The sequence below is a fragment of the Mesoplodon bidens genome (assembly GCF_964165515.1).
Source record: "Mesoplodon bidens genome assembly, chromosome: 15".
NCBI lineage: Eukaryota > Metazoa > Chordata > Mammalia > Artiodactyla > Ziphiidae > Mesoplodon > Mesoplodon bidens.
This window is the reverse complement of record NC_138171.1, coordinates 43,415,949-43,432,633: the sequence shown is the minus strand read 5'-3', so window position 1 is coordinate 43,432,633 and position 16,685 is coordinate 43,415,949. Positions and strand designations below refer to the sequence as shown.

At 35.6% G+C, this 16,685-nt stretch overlaps 2 protein-coding genes across 3 annotated transcripts in view; one reads left to right on the top strand and one right to left on the bottom strand.

Moving 5' to 3' along the window:
* The window catches only part of SEPTIN14 (septin 14), a gene marked incomplete at both ends in the record, with an annotated part of 563,121 nt that overhangs the window by 277,674 nt on the left and 268,762 nt on the right, over nt 1-16,685 (bottom strand). The gene's annotated exons all lie outside the window — the stretch shown is intronic.
* The window catches only part of VKORC1L1 (vitamin K epoxide reductase complex subunit 1 like 1), a 57,617-nt gene that overhangs the window by 860 nt on the left and 40,072 nt on the right, over nt 1-16,685 (top strand). The window lies entirely within an intron of this gene.

The window sequence follows — 16,685 nt, the reverse complement described above, 5'->3', positions numbered from 1 at the left end:
AACAAGAATTTGACCCTACTCTGGAAGGAGATACCTGCACTTAACATATCTGATTTCTTGGATTCCCCCTCGTATATTTAAGTGTGCCCGCGAGGGGGGAATGGCCTGAGTTTGGATCTGGTCTAAGCATAATTTGAGTAAAATACGAGTATGTCATGTGTAATGATGATGTTTGGGGCATTAGGGTGCCTTTTAAACGTTGTTGGTTATTATAATGGAATACCCACCGAGGCTTAAAAATACACGCATTGCTAAACTGCAGGGATTGGTTTGTTTTACTGATACTTTTAGGTTCTAGTCGATTTATCTGTTACACTTTATTTTCTGCATTAGATTTTTCTGGGCAAGTTACTTTGAAAAAAAGAGGAATTTACATCTTAAAAGTGGCTGCTCTTTTTTTTTAATTAAGGAGGGTTCATTTTTTAAAAGTAGAAATAGTGAAAGAAATTATTTCACAATTGATAAGTTATAATTTTAATAGAGACATACTGTGCCTGATATTTTGAGTTTGTTAACAGTAGTCACATTTGAATAGTTTCTTCCTCTCATATTGATCTGTAAATTACTAGGTGGACAGTAATGTATAGCTCACTAGTTTATTTTGACCTACATATTGGTGATTACATGAACGACCTAGCACTGGAGTTTGTCTTGTTACTATTTACAAATTTCAGGCTGCTGATCTTTTCCACTTAGACAGCCTTCTTGGTGAGCCATGTACTCTTTCTCATTTGCCCTTAAACCAAACTCCTGTAGGTTTTTAGTGGAAAAATAGTCATCATTATTGCTACATTAGATATAATGTGTTTAAAATGTAGATACCAGTTAACAGTTAAAATATGTCAATGTGACAAAAACTCACATTTGTTGTTGGGTATTTTGAACCAAGTTAATTGACCTAATTAGACTCAGATATCCTTTGAGAACCACTGAGTGTATTTTATACAAACATTTTTATATTATTTTCACTATCCATTGGAAAGGACTTTTATACTTAAAGTACCTTGCACCCAAAGTTAGCTAACTAAATATATAATGAAAAGACCAAGCAGCAGTATATTTCAGGTATTTGAAAAAGGAATAAAAATAACTTTTGATATTAGATTAATAAGGAATTTAAGCAGAATTATTACCAATTTTAGCTTTTGGAAACACTGTAGTCTATCATAAATTTAACTAGACCTTTTAACATTTGGACTTGGAAAGAGTGCTTTATGTTATCCAGACTGTATGTTTAAGTTCTTAAAATTGGCTTTACTTTAAAAAAGAGTGTTTTTGAACCATGTAATAAGTATAGATTATAAATATTTTCAGTTATGTATCTTGCAAGGTCCAGGTTTTTGTGCTCTGATTTCTGTTTAATAAAACACCGTAAGATAATATAAATAACATCAAGTGAGATTATATATAAAGTATATGTGTAAGACTAAAAATCTCTGGATCTCTTTATAGTTTTAAATGTGAATTTAATATGTTGTGGCTGACACTAATGTTTAATTGTGTAGCTGTGTACATAGAATATTTTAAAATTGATGCTCACTAAAGGAAGATAGGTAAGAAGACATGCTAATAAGAGGAATAAATAGCTTATTTGCTGTGTACACAATAAAATTCAAGAAATTTAGACAGTTTGATGAACCTGTTTATAAACTGCTTGCAAACCCATATATATCAATACATATATACATTATATATATATAAACTATATATATTATATATATATGATGGAGATACAGAAATTTGGAAATTAAAGTGGCTTGAGTCTAATTTATAGATCAATTTTCTTTTGGAAGTAGGTAGACTAAACATAATTAACAGTTTTTATTTTGTCAAAGTGAAAAAGCCTTTAAATAAAAGCAGATTATTGGAGACCTCAATTAGTAGTTCTTTTTATTTGACTTAAGTATTGATTGCTAGTTAGTAGTAGTATTAAAAAATGTGACTATTTTATTTATTAGAATTTTTATTATTATTATTATTTTATTATTATTTTTGGCCATGCCACAGGGGCATGTGAGATCTTAGTTTCCTGACCAGGGATCGAACCCGCGCCCCCTGCATTGGAAGCGTGGAGTCTTAACCACTGGACTGCCAGGGAAGTCCCAAAGTGTGACTATTTTAGGAACAGAAAGTTTGAGCCCAGGTTTGAGTAGAATTCAAGATAAAGGATGAGAAAATTAACCAGTGAAATCCTGAGGAAAGTTCTCTGCCAGAATCCAGCGTTAACTCATGTGATTTTGGATTGCTGAAACTCACTTTATTCTCATTTCTTAATCCTTAAGAGTTCTAATCCAAATAAAGTAGAGATTAATGAGAGAATCTTGAGGGCTATATGTGTGTGTGTTTGTGTGTGTGTGTGTGTGTGTGTGTTTGTTAAGTCCTCTATTATTTTGGGAGGCATCATTGTCTAAGGAAGTAGTTCCCAGATTTTTGGATTTCAAAAGAAGTATTTCCCCCCCAAATTGGGAGGCTGCAGTAGAGGTGCCAGTTTGTTCTGCTGGCTGTAGTCAATAAAAACAGCAACAGTAACACATACCACAATCTACAGTCACTGTCATTTCATTGTAAGTAAGGATATTTTAACTCAAATAATTAGAAAGAACTGAATCTCAGTATGAAGGATCTTTAAATGGAATCACTTAGTTTTATTAAAAATTTTACTTTCTTCTTATTTTTCCTCATTTTTATTTAAATTACTAAAAACTTTGTTGCAAGTCTGCACCAGCCTGCCTGCTAATCCCTGCCCAGTGCACTAAGTTCAGATCCAAAGGTTCTGGGTGGACTCCTAGCTCGTCCACTTGTTAGACTGTGGCCTCGAGCTAGTCACTTATCTTCATGGAGCTACAGTTGCTTCTCGGTTAAATGGGGATATTAAAACCTACTTTGCTAGATTAATGGGTAGGATTAAAGAGGATACATGGAATAAATAAATGGATGATACTTGAAATAAAGTATGTACTCCATTAGTTACAGCTGTTATTGACTGGAGGTGGTATGATTATTTTTTTGCAATATCTGATCATAAATGCCTTTAAGTAGTACAAGTTACTTGTCTTAGGTGTAGTCATTTATGTATTTTAAATGTAAATTGTTTTAGAGTACTTTATTGCTCACTCCATGGCATAGTATAAAGACTTAAAATCCATTTAAAACAATTCCAGAAGTGTGGCAAGAGACACAAAATAATGTGTAGAATATTCTTTATAGGTATTTCCTATACATTGCATTAGACCCCTTCTAAGAAGAGCTTTTATGTAAGAAAAAAATGATTTTGAAAGATGAAGAGGCTTGACAATTCAAGTCCTCAAAAAGTTGCCTTATTTCACAAAATGTTGGACTAGTACCCCTCTCATGTCTTAAAAATAGTACCATCTGTTTACTACCCCCTCTTTGAGATACATTTTTAGAATTAGAATAGAACCTAGGAATCTGTGCTGCCCCTTGCTTAGTTCAGCTAGACTCAGAGGTTAAATGACTTGTGCAAGGTAACACAGTTAGTGGCAAATTGGGACTAGAAGCCTGGCTTCCAGAGTACTTGTTTAGAGGGACCACCCCCCCACCCTCCTCCATTTTTAAAATTAAATTCTTATATAGGTAATATATTCACTGCTTCAAGTTTGAAAGATACTAAGACATATATAGTGAACCGTCCCCTTCATAACCCTGCCCCCAGACTTGTAGTTCTCCCTTTCCTTAAGCAGACATGAAACTTTACAGAGCCATTTTATGCATATACAAGCATAAATATGACCATATTAGTCTCCCCATTTTTTACACATAAAACTACCATATTCTATGTTCTGATCTGTACTTTACTCTTTGCTAGCATTCTTTCCATCACCACCATACTTTTAAGTGCTTACATTCATATTTGGTGAATGTTAATAACTGCTACCATTATGTAAAAAACAATTTGTTCTACTGGTTAGTTTTGACCAAGATGAATTTAATAAATACAGGTTCTTATGTGACCATTGTTTCTTGGTATGGAAATTTCAGAACAGTATGGACTTCAAAGAATGTAAGGGGAATAGAGGGATATCACAAAGAGGTGAACCTGGGTTGCCATGCATTAGAGATAATTGTTAATACTTGGATAATGTTTACTGTGTACTAGGCAGTGTTCTAAATGCAGTTTATTTAATTCTCACAGCTGTCCTGTGAGGCACTTTTATCACCATTTTACAGATGAGAAAATTGAGGCACACAGAATGTAAATGAAACTTGATTTAGATAGTACAGTGGCAGAGGCCACATTTTAACCCAGGCAATCTGGCTCTTTACCACTACTTTAAATTCCATTTGATCTGATTTTGATATAGTGATACCCATATCAGCCAAATTTTTAAAAATATGCGAACATCTATGCTTTTTTTTTTGCATCTGTATGTTTGTGTTTTAGCTTTTACTTATTGGGAGCAATCTTTTTGGAAAAGCAAGGACATTACTTTGAAGGCATGGTATTCAAGAAGTAAATCCCTGGAGTGTTTGCCTTCTAAGCCTAAACGTGTGAAGATAAGGCATTTGTCACACCTAGTGAGTGAACAGGTATACAGTGGGGTGAGCTATCAGGAAGACCTAACAGAATAGCCGAGAGAAGAAATATAAAGTGGATCTAGGTACCTGGAGGTGTAGAGGGGAGGGGAAAATGTTAGTATGAATTTGTACTGGGGTGGGGTAGTCCTTCCTGAGAGAGTTGTTGAGTCATAAGGACCTACTGCATATAGAAACAGAAGAATTGGGCCTGGGGTGTGGTGGGGTTAAATCACCAGAACCAGGAATTTAAGAGGGATTCATTTCCTTGATGATTTGGAAGGATTCTAGGAAACAGCATGAGGAAAGGCAGAAAACGGTGACCATTTTGAGGGGAATAGCAAATGGTCATATTTGAATGTAATATAGATTTACCTGGGTTAGGAAAGGACTGGAATCTAGAGCTTGGCCAGAAAAATGCAAAACCAGGCATTCTTGTAAGCCACGTGTTCTTGTAAACATAGATAAAACTTAACAAGCACTGTGCCTTGGGTTTCTCTTCTGTACTGTGTTTGTACTAGATTGCACTAGACTTGTATTAGATTATCAATTTTTTAAATTCATTCTCCAGAATCCTAGTTCTGTGGTGATACAACAGGGATTTCATAAGCATTTGAGTCACATTTTTAACATTGTAAACTTTAAAACATTATAAACATTTATATTCACTCAAATGATGTCATGCTAAATTTTACATTAGAGACCGCTGATTTGTACTGCTGGGTTATCTAGGTAAAAAAAATATTCAATCTTAAAAGGTTACAGTCTATATGATTGCATTATATAACATTATTGAATTAACAAAATTATAGAGATGGAGAATAGCTTAGCTGTTGCTGGGAGTTAGGAATGGGGGAAGGGGTGGTTAAGGAGGCAGCACGAGAGAGCTTTGTGGGGAGGGAACAGTTCTGTATCTCAGCTATAGTTATTCGAAGCTACAAATGTCAAATGTGATAAAATTGCATAGAACACACACACACACACACACGAATGTAGAAGTGGTGAAATATGAGTAAACTCTGTACCAAGGTCAGTTTCCTGGTTATGATCTTACACTAGAGTTATGTAGGATATTACCATTGAAGGAAGTTAGGTGAAGGGTCCTCAGGACCTTCCTGTACATTTTTTTTGCAAATTCCTGTGATTTATAACTTTTTAAAATAAAAGTAAAAAAGCAAAAAAAAAAAAAAGTAGTGTATTTAGGGTGTTTGAGGGGAAATAAGCAAAAAGAAAAAATGAAAATTATCCATAATGCCAACAGCCAGATAACAGTCCTTATAATAGTGTTTCTTGCTTTCTTTGTGCATATACTTGAATTTTAAAAATTTTTATTGATTGGAACGATTGTAGCTTTATGCTGGTCTTCTAAAAATTCAGACCAGTCCCAATTTGCTTATGTAAAATTATATGAGCAAGTTTGCTCCTTAGACAACTCTAACTGCATTGTGCAATAACATGTGACTTGCCTTATGTATAATGCCTTGATGTCATGATTAGTATATATTTTAAGATTTTTATTTTTTACCAAAATATTTGTGGTTACCAAGTATTCTCATTCCTAATATTATTAGAGATTTAACTGAGAAATGTTCTACTTGGACTTCCGGACAGGTGTAATAAAATCCTCAGATAGCATTTATGTGCTGTTTTTTAAAGAATTACAAAAACTCTTATTTGCAACTGCTACTCTCTGTGAATCAGGTTTTTCTTGATACTGGGCAATCAAACAAATTCGACTGCCCTAATCATCCATAATTTGAAGTTTGTATTCACCAGAAGAGCTTCATTGTAAATGTTATAAATTTGAGCTTTTCAGATGCACTAATACAATGTAATACTGCTTTAATCTGTTTCTCATATCATAGATCCATTTAAATTTTCATTTACAAAAAAGTTCTTTTTCTAAACAACATTTTTAAATACGCTGGATTATGATCTATAAAGTTTCTTTTGTTGTTAGCACCTGTAACTTAGGGGCATTTCAAGGATGCTGTTGTCACTGTTGTGTGGTTATTGACCTTTTAAAAACCATCATTGTGTTTGAGAAGTAAAATGGAAAATCAATGACAAAATAGGAATTAAGTGGAGTATATTCAACATCACTTTGTCTTAGGAGTTTGATTTATTTCCTCCTCTGCATTGTGCTAATAGTTACAATCACAGACTCTAGAGCAAGTGTAACTGGGTTGAAACCTTGGTTCCATAACTTGATCTCGTCGCAGTTTCCTCCTCCATAAAATGAGGATAATAATAGTGTCTAACTCAGGATTGTTGTATGAAGTGCACCAATGCACCAATACCTGTAAATGGTCTTAGCACAGCGCCAGGCACAGAAGTAAGTGCTCATAAAACTTAGCTCTTATTTTAAAATACGGTTGAGATCATACTGTACGTACTTTATATCTTTTTTCCTCATCTAACGTGTCACAACTATTTTCTTATGTCATTAAAAATTCCACCAGTAATGTAAGAGAATGTCAGGTGCCCTGTACCCCTGCCAGTATTGGGCATTCTCATTTTTTAGACCTTTATCAGTTTCATGTATGAAAAATGTCATCTCATTGTTTTGACTTGCATTTCCCCCCAAGGTATAAGTAAGGTTTAATGTTTTTCACATTTTATTAACTGTTTGCATTTCTTCTCCAGTCTTGCCTGTATAGATCTTAGAATTTTTATATTGATTTAGACAAATGCTTTATATACTTAAAGGATATGAATATTTTATTATATTTTTGCCAGTTTAGTTCAATTTCATTAATTTTTGCAGTACTATGGGTTTTTTGGGGTTTTTTTAATTAATTTATTTTTATATTTATTTATTTTTGGCTGTGTTGGGGGTCTTCGTTTCTGCACGAGGGCTTTCTCTAGTTGCGGCAAGCGGGGGCCACTCTTCATCGCAGTGCGCAGGCCTCTCACTGTCGTGGCCTCTCTTGTTGCGGAGCACAGGCTCCAGACGCATAGGCTCAGTAGTTGTGGCTCACGGGCCTAGTTGCTCCGCAGCATGTAGGATCTTCCCAGACCAGGGCTCAAACCCATGTCCCCTGCATTGGCAGGCAGATTCTCAACCACTGCTTCACCAGGGAAGCCAGGGTTTTTTTAAGTATATAAAATTTAATTACTTTTCTTTGTAATTTTTTCTTATAGGTTTTAAGTTTAGAAGGGCATTTCTCATTCTGATATCAGATGAATTTATAATTTCTCTTAGTTTTGAAAAAATTAATTTCTTAATCATCTAGAATGTAGCTTATCAGGTGTTAGATCTGAGTCTGTAACCTAATTTTTGTACAGACATATGTTTAATGGGCATTCGTATTCCTTCTGGATATTGCCTGTTCATGCCTTTGCCCATTTTTTCCCTTCAGTGTTGTCTTTTTTTCTTATTGGTTAGCAGGAATTCTTTAGATATCACAGTAGTTAATCCTTTGTTATATGTATTACAGATATTTTCTCCTAGTTTCTCACTTGTCTTTTAATTTCATTTATGGTATTTTTATTCATACAGAAGTTTAAACTTTTTATGTGGTCCCATCTTCGACTTCTTTGTAGCTTTTGAGTTTTTTTGTTTTTTCTTTAATCTTGTTTATCAAAACTCTACCATCCCAAGGTTTTTTTTTTAAGATTTTTTTTTGATGTGGATCATTTTTAAAGTCTTTATTGAATTTGTTACAATATTTCTTCTGTTTTATGTTTTGGTTTTTTGGCTGCAAGGCATGCAGGATCCCAGCTCCCTGACCAGGGATCAAACCCTCCAGCATTGGAAGGCAAACTCCCAACCACTGGACCGCCAGGGAAGTCCCAAGATTTTCTTTTTTATAAATTTATTTATTTATTTATGGCTGCGTTGGGTCTTCCTTGCTGCACGCGGGCTTTCTCTAGTTATGGCGAGCGGGGGCTGCTCTTCGTTGCGGTGTGCGGGCTTCTCATTGTGGTGGCTTCTCTTGTTGCGGAGCATGGGCTCTAGGCACGTGGGCTTCAGTAGTGGTGGCTCGCGGGCTCTAGAGCACAGGCTCCGTAGTTGTGGTGCACGGGCTTAGTTGCTCCGCAGCATGTGGAAACTTCCTGGACCAGGGCTTGAACCCCGTGTCCCCTGCATTGGCAGGCGGATTCTTAACCACTGCGCCACCAGGGAAGTCCCCCCAAGATTTTTTTTTTAAACTCTCGTATGTTATATTTGAAATTTGTTTTTTCATATTTAACTCTTTTAGTTTGTGTGGAATTTACTTTTTTGTCGGATGTGAGGTAGGGATCCAACGTACTGTTTTTTAAGTTGATAGGCTTTTGCCTAATTCCACTTATTGACTTGTCCACATTTGAAATGGTGCAAGAATTTCCTTATATATATAGGGCCTCTTTCTGGACTCTCAGTTCAGTTCCAGTGATATATTTGTGTATGTTTCTGCCGAATTCCATTACCACAGTCCCCTTTTCCCCTGTGGCTTTATATAATACAGTTTGATACCTGATAGAGCAAATATGCTCATTTTCAAATTTTTCTTGGCTATTCTCATGCATGTATTGTTTCAGGTGAATTTTAGAATTTACTTTGATGAGCTCTAAAAAAAAAATCCCATTGAGATTTTGATTAGAATTGTACTGAATTTATAGATGATTTGGGAAGGAGACAACCTTCACTAAAATCTTTATATCAAGGAACAAACATATTGTGACTTTCTACTTATTCTGGAGTTGCTAATCTGATGCCATTTTAACCAAATGCCCATTGTGGTTTTGTTTTGTTTTGTTTTGTATGTGATTTATGTGGTGCTAGAAATTGAGAAATTTTATGATGGTATTCTGGTGGGATCCAGGAATACTAGAATTCCCTCCAGTCCACAGCCATTATTTTCAAGTCTATAGGGTCCCTAAGGGAGAGATTTATATTTGTACCGGCAATGAAAAACCAAAATACTTTGCATCTTGAGTAGGACTTGGGCATCAAACTCTAAGACAGAAGACTGGAATGAACCCAGCTGCTTCATCAAAACAGATGCTGTTTTTCTCAATTTAGTTAAGCTTCATTTGTTTCAAACTGAAACAGGCCATGGGATGGACACCCTCCATCTCCCCAGTTTTCAAACGTGGCTAGATCTTTCCCTTGTGATGTGGGCAAAGCTGCTCTAACTCATTCCTATCAGTGCTCAGGGCCTTGTAACCAGAGAGAGCCCATTTCCCCTGGCTGACTGCTGATCTGGTCTTGGCCACCTGCCTCTGGCCTTTTCTGCCCAAGTAGTAGGTTTGGCCCTGGCTGTCACTTGGAATAGAGGAAGTCCTCTCTTGAAGGCGTCTCATACCACTTCAGTCACATGGAAGAAGCAGAAAAATGAGCCCGCACGTGTGTACTGACCTTTTCCTGGTGATTCTACCCAGTAGCACACAGACCTATCAGTGCTCCCAAATCTGTCTTCTTCCTTCCTGAGAGTCAGGGAGAAGAGTGAGAGGGGCCTTAATTCCTCACTTCTAAAGATAACACAAAAACTTGCAACCATTCTCAGAAGCATTGGTTTTCTCTCTGGGTGTTGCTTCTCTCAAATCAGCCAGAGAGAGGTGGAGTAAAAACTGGCTTGCTGAGTATTGCACATAACCCATATGTTTTCTTAACTATGCATCAACCTGCAGTGAATGACTAATTACTCATGAGATGTTCTCTTCCCTTGCTTAATGGTTCATGACATGTTCTTGATTGTCCTCCCGCCACTTGCTTCCTTCTCAGTTTTCTTTACTGGTGTATCATCCTGTACCTGCCCATTAAATGCTGACATACCAGGGATCAGCTGTACACTCTCTCGTCAGTCTTCTTTCCCTAAACAATCACATCCCTGTCCATGATTTCACTTACAGATGAATCCAGAATTTATATTTCTAGTCTGGACCTCTCCTTTGAGCTCAAGATCTGCATATCTAATTGCCTGTTGGACATCTCTGCTTGGATGTCTCAAAGGAACTATTAAATTCACCATGTCCAAAGTTTAATTCATATTCTTCCCCTGAAATGCTGTTTCCTGTCTCGGTGAAAGGCATCCCACCCAAACAGTTGTGCAAGTCAGCAACCCGGGCCTTTTCCTTGGTTGCCTTTACTAACCCCCACCCCAACCCAATCAGTCCCCAGGTCCAGTTGACTTTTTTAAACCTTTTTTCTGACTTGTAACCTTTTTGGTTTTGTTCTGTTACATACAGAAAAGTCATTGATCTGTGCATCTTTTTTTGATATGGTGGTTATAAAGCATAAGCCTTGTAACCAACATTCAGGTCATTAAACAGACAATTTTCAGCGCTGCAGAAAGCCCTCCTTATAAAGTATACTTCTACTCCTTCACTAGAATAAGCTCCGCCCTGACTTTTATGATAATCACTTTCTTTTCTACCTAAGGTTGCACCCAAACTTGGTAGTTTAGTTTTGCCTGCTTTTTCAACCTTATATAAATGAACCATTCATTTTGTATTCTTTACTCTGGCTGCTTTCATTCAACATTATTTTGTGAGATTCATCTGTGTGTGATGGAGCTGTAGTTTGTCACTGCGGAATGTTCTTTTATACAAATATATCACGGTTAATTTTTTTGCTCTTTTTTTGGATGGGTATTTAAATTGTTTTTACTTTGCAGCAATTATGAATAATGCTGCTGTGAACACTTCTGTGATTCTTCAGTTTTAGTTGATAATGCCAGACTATTTTTCAAAGTGATTGCACTAGTTTAGATTCCTACCAGCAGTGTATGAGAATTCCTGTTATTCCACCTCTTTGCCAAGCCTTGGAATTGTCAATCTGTTAAAGTAACCATTCTGGTTTATATGTAATGGATTTTTGTGTGTAATTTGAGGTACATGTCATATCCAATAAGTTGCAAAAATCTTAAATGTACAGCTTGAAGAATATTTTACATATGCATGTACCATATCCAGATGAAGATATAGAACATTTCCATCACTCCAGAAAGTTCTCTCATACTCCTTTCCAGTCAGAAGCTGTTATTCTGACAAAACTGTTTTGACTTCTACCACTATAAATTTGTTTTGCCTATTCTTGAACTTCATGTAAATGGGTTTGTAACGTATGAACTCTTTTGTGTCAGGCTTCTTCTGCCCAGCATAATAATGTTTTTTGCAATTCATCCAAGTTGTCGGTTTTATTAGTTATTCTTTTTTTACTGCTTAGTCCCATTTTATGATTATCATTTTCTTATTGATTATTGTTTCTAAGTTTGGCTACTGTGAATTAAGCTGCTATGAATATTCTCATGCACATCTTTCTATATATACATACTCATTTCTCTTGACTGTATATCGAGGAGTGGATTTTGGGGCATCAGGTAGGCGTTTAATTTTATTAGGAACTACAGAACAGTTTCCCAAAGTGGTTGTACTATTTAATACTCCTCTTTGGTTTTAATTTGCATTTCCCTGATTACCAGTAGGGTTGAGCAGCCTTTCGTGTGTTTATTGACCATCGTCTTTTCGAAAGGCTGATTAAAGGCTTATTAAAGTCATTTGCCCATTTTTCTATCTGGTGTTCTATCTTTGTCTTATTTGTGTGTGTGTGTGTATTCAGATACTCATATTGCAGATATCCTCTTCCACTCTGGCTTGCCTTACTTTTTCATTTTCTTAATGGTATATTTGGATTAACAGAAATTCTTAATTTTAATGTAGTTAAGTATGTCAGTCTTTTCCTTTATAATTAGAACTTTTTGTATCCTGGTGATGAAGATATATTCTATATTATTTTCTGTTAGGTTTTGCCTTTCACATTTAGATCAACAATCTATGTGGAATTTTTTTTATGGTGTGAGATAGGGGTCAGTTTAATTCTTTTCCTAAATGACTGTCCAGTTACTGTTATTGTGGCACCACTTTTTAAAATGTCCATTCTCCCCTGCTCTGTAGAGTCACTTTTGTCATAAACCAGCTGATTGTATGTACAAGGATTTGTCTGGGCTTTCCTCTTCCATTTTTCTATTTTGTCTGTCCTTATGCCAAAGTGCCGTTGTCTTAAATAGTCTATTTCACTAGTTCTCCTGGGACCATGTAGGGTCCCTGAGACCCTTTAAGGGGGTCTCTGAGGTCAAAACTATTTTCGTAGTAATAATAAGATGTTATTTGCCTTATTCACTCTCATTGTCTCATGAGTCTACAATAGGTTTTCCAGAGGATGCATGACATGTGATATTGAAATAGATTGAATAAAGGAACAGATTTGAGAATCCAGCTGTCTGCTATTAAACCAGATATTAAAGAGATTTACAAAAATGAAAAGCAGTGCCACTCTTCCCGCTAAATATTTTTGTTTTGGAAAACAGTTATTTTTCATAAAGTTATTTCTGTTAGCATGTAATGGGTTTCTTATTATTTTTAAATGAATAAATAAATATTTCAGAATTTTCTGCTTCAGTTTCAAATGTGAAAAAAAATAAACTCACATAAACTAAAGCTCTTTAGAGTCTCAATAACTTGTAGGAGTTTAAGACCAAAAAGTTTGAGAATTACTACTCTAGTTTTATAAATCTTGATACGCAGTAGATAATTCTTGGTTATTTTGAGCCCCTTGCATTTGCATATACATTTTAGAATCAGCTTGTGAGATTCCACAATGATAAGTTTAGTGGTAATCGAAATCTTTATACCGATGAGTCTTCCAATTCATGAGTATTTTCTCTCCATGTGTTTTAGTCTTCTTTAATTTTTTTTCAATAATGTTTTATAGATTTCTAAATAGAGGTTTTGCATATCTTCCTAACAGAATTTTTGAAGAAAAAAAAGGTAATTTAACAATAGGCATAAAATAAAAATCCTCAGCATTATGTCATAGCTGGGCAATGTCTTATTTTTTAGTGCTACATAAAATAATTGTAAATCTTACATCAAAGGTATCTTTTTTAAAGTTTTTATTGGAGTATAGTTGATTTACAGTGTTGTGTTAGTTTCACATCAAAGGTATCTTGAAGTTTATAAAATATAATCTGTAAACTCAGTGTAATAACAATATCTCAAACAGGATTTTCAAAACTTGATTCTAAAGTTCATATGAAAGGACATATGTGGAATTTTTCAGAAGAATTATGAAAACCAGTGTTCATGAAGGAGGTATTAATGCTATTAAAGTCTGTGTTAAAGCTAAAGTAATTAAGAGCACCAGAGTAGACAAGTTATCACTGGACAGAGTTGAGAGTACTGAAGTGGCCTCATTTATAGAAATGTTATATATGATAAGGATGAAAACAATTCTTCAGTAAATAGTATGGGGTAGCCATTTCGGAAAAAAAGCTAGCTTGCTATCTCACTTTAAAAAAGAAAAACTTTTATTGAGATACAATTCACAAGAAAGTATGCATACTTTAAGGGACCAACTCAACAAATTTTTATGTATGTATACACAAAGTACTCACCACCTCAATCAAGATATAGACTATCTCCAACATCTCAGAATTCTCTGTTATGCTCTTCCCAGTCAATACCACCTCCACCATAAATGATAACCACTATTCAGACCTCTATCCATAGATTAGTTTTGCCTGGTTTTGATCTTCAAATAAAGCGAATCATATAGTAAGTCTTCTTTTGTGTCTAGCTTCTTTTGCTTAACATTATGTCTGTGAGATTTATGTTGCATGTAGCAGTTCTTTTTTTACTGTTGTGTCGTATTATGTTGTGTTAATATGCCACACTTTATTCTGTTGATAGAAATTTTGGTTGTTCATATTTTGGGGGGAATAAATGAATAAAACTGCTGAGAACATTCTTGTACATGTTTGTGGGGGGAGCACAAGTGCTCATTTTCTGTTGGAATTGAGTGGAAATGCTGGGTCATAGGATATGTGTATGTTTAATTTTAGTATATATGGCAGTTTTCCAGAGTGACTGTACCAGCTTATACCCATCAGCAACGTATGACAGTTCCAGTTGCCCTAAGTGTTGCAGAACCCCAGAAAACATAAAGAAAAAAAAGTTGATGAATTCACATAAAGACAGACAAAACCTTTGCGTGGCAATAAGTAGCATAAAACAAGGTTGGAACTCCAAAGATAAACTGGGAAAAAAATTTGCCATTAGGAGCTAATTTTCTTTAAAAAGAAAAAAGAAAAAACAAAAAACCTGGGAGTCCTTTTAAATCAATTCAGAGAAGACCAACAACTCAGTAGACAAGTGGGACAGGACATTCAAAGACAGTTGAAAGTAAAAACAAATAATTTTAAACAGGAAATGATCCCCAGTTTCAATCATAATAAGAGAAAAGCAAATTGAAAGTATATTGAAAGCATTTTTAATATATATGATTGGCAAAGAAAAAAGTTTGATTAATGTAGCTAAGACGTAGAGAAATAGCTACTTCCATTTAGTAATGGTAGGATTCTAAACTATGGAGAGCAGACGATATCCATTAAAATTAACAATGCATGTACCTCAAGAGTAATATGGATAAATTGTGATGTATTACACAATGGAATATTACAGAGAGAAAGAATGAATGAATTACAGGACTTCCCTGGCTGTCCAGTGGTTAAGATTCCATGCTTCCAGTGCAGGGGGCGCGGGTTTGATCCCTGGTCGGGGAACTAAAATCCCACATGCCGCATGACGCAGCAGAAAAAAAAAAAGAATGAATGACAGTTCATACACCATATGGATGATTCTCACAAACGTAATATTGAGTGGAAGAGCCAAACACCTAAGTTCAAAACCAGACAAAATTAATCTATGGTGTTAGAAGTCAGGGTAGTGTTACCCTTGATGGAGCTCACTGAAAGGGAACACAAGAAGAGCTTTGAGGGGCTTGTAATGTCCTGTATCTTGATGTGGGTGCTGGTTACACGGTTGTGTTTACGTTGGGAAAATTCATCAAGTTATAAACCTAGGATTTGTGTACTTTTCTGAATGTATGCTATACATAGTCATAAAGCATATACCTTTGTTTTAGCAATTCCCTTTTATGCTTGTAAGCACACACATACATAAACATACACATTTGTATATATGGAGGTTAAATAATATGAGCATATTAACTGCTGTGTTTGTAATAGGAAAATTTTGGACAAAACCTATTTATCCATCAGTGGGGAACTGGTAAAATAACTAATGGTATAGTCATACAATGAATTAGTAGTAGCTCTTAAAAGGAGTAAGGCAGTTCTATATGAACTCCTTTAGAAATATCTATAAGATATATTAATTGAAAAGACCAATGTGCATGAACACTATATGTAGTATGCTACCATTTCCGTTTGGGTATTTTCTTTTAAGGCGTGTACATACAAGCATATATAAATAGAATATCTCTAGAAGGATAGAAAAACATACTAATGCTGGCTTTCTCTGAGGAGAAGTGGGTGGCTGGGGGCAAAGTGGGAGACACTTGCTCTGCATACTGTTTTGTGACTTTTAAATTAAAAAAATTTTTAATTGTGGCAAAATCCACATAACATAAAATTTACCATCTTAACCATTTTAAGTGTGCAGTTCAGTACTTACTGTTAAGTATATTCATGTCTTTGTGCAAGCAGTCTCCAGAACCTTTTCATACCCATTAAATAACTCTTCATTTCCTCCTCACCTTGACCCCTAGCAATCACCATTCTACTTTTGTTGTTTCTATGACTTTGACTACTCTAGATATCTCATAAAAGTAGAGTCACACAGTACTTGTCTTTTTGTGACTGGCTTATTTCACCTAGCATAACGTCCTCAAAGTTCATTTAACCTATTTTGTGACCTTTGAATTCTATACCTTGTTCATTTAACCTATTTTGTGACCTTTGAATTCTATACCTTGTTCATTTATTACTTTTTTTGTGTGTGTGGTACGTGGGCCCCTCACTGCTGCGGCCCCTCCCGTTGCGGAGCACAGGCTCCGGATGTGCAGGCTCAGCGGCCATGGCCCACGGGCCCAGCTGCTCCGCGGCATGTGGAATCTTCCCGGACCGGGGCATGAACCCGTGTTCCCTGAATTGGCAGGCGGACTCTCAACCACTGCGCCACCAGGGAAGCCCATTTATTACTTATTTTTAAAAGATCATTAAAATAAAAAGTTATTACCTTATTATTCAGAGCTGGCTAATTATATGGTAAAAAGTTGATAATGTGTATTATTCCCCTTAACCAAAATTTAATGCCAGTTTTGGCAGCAAAACAACTTTATGCCAACGTGCCATTTGAAGCTTTAT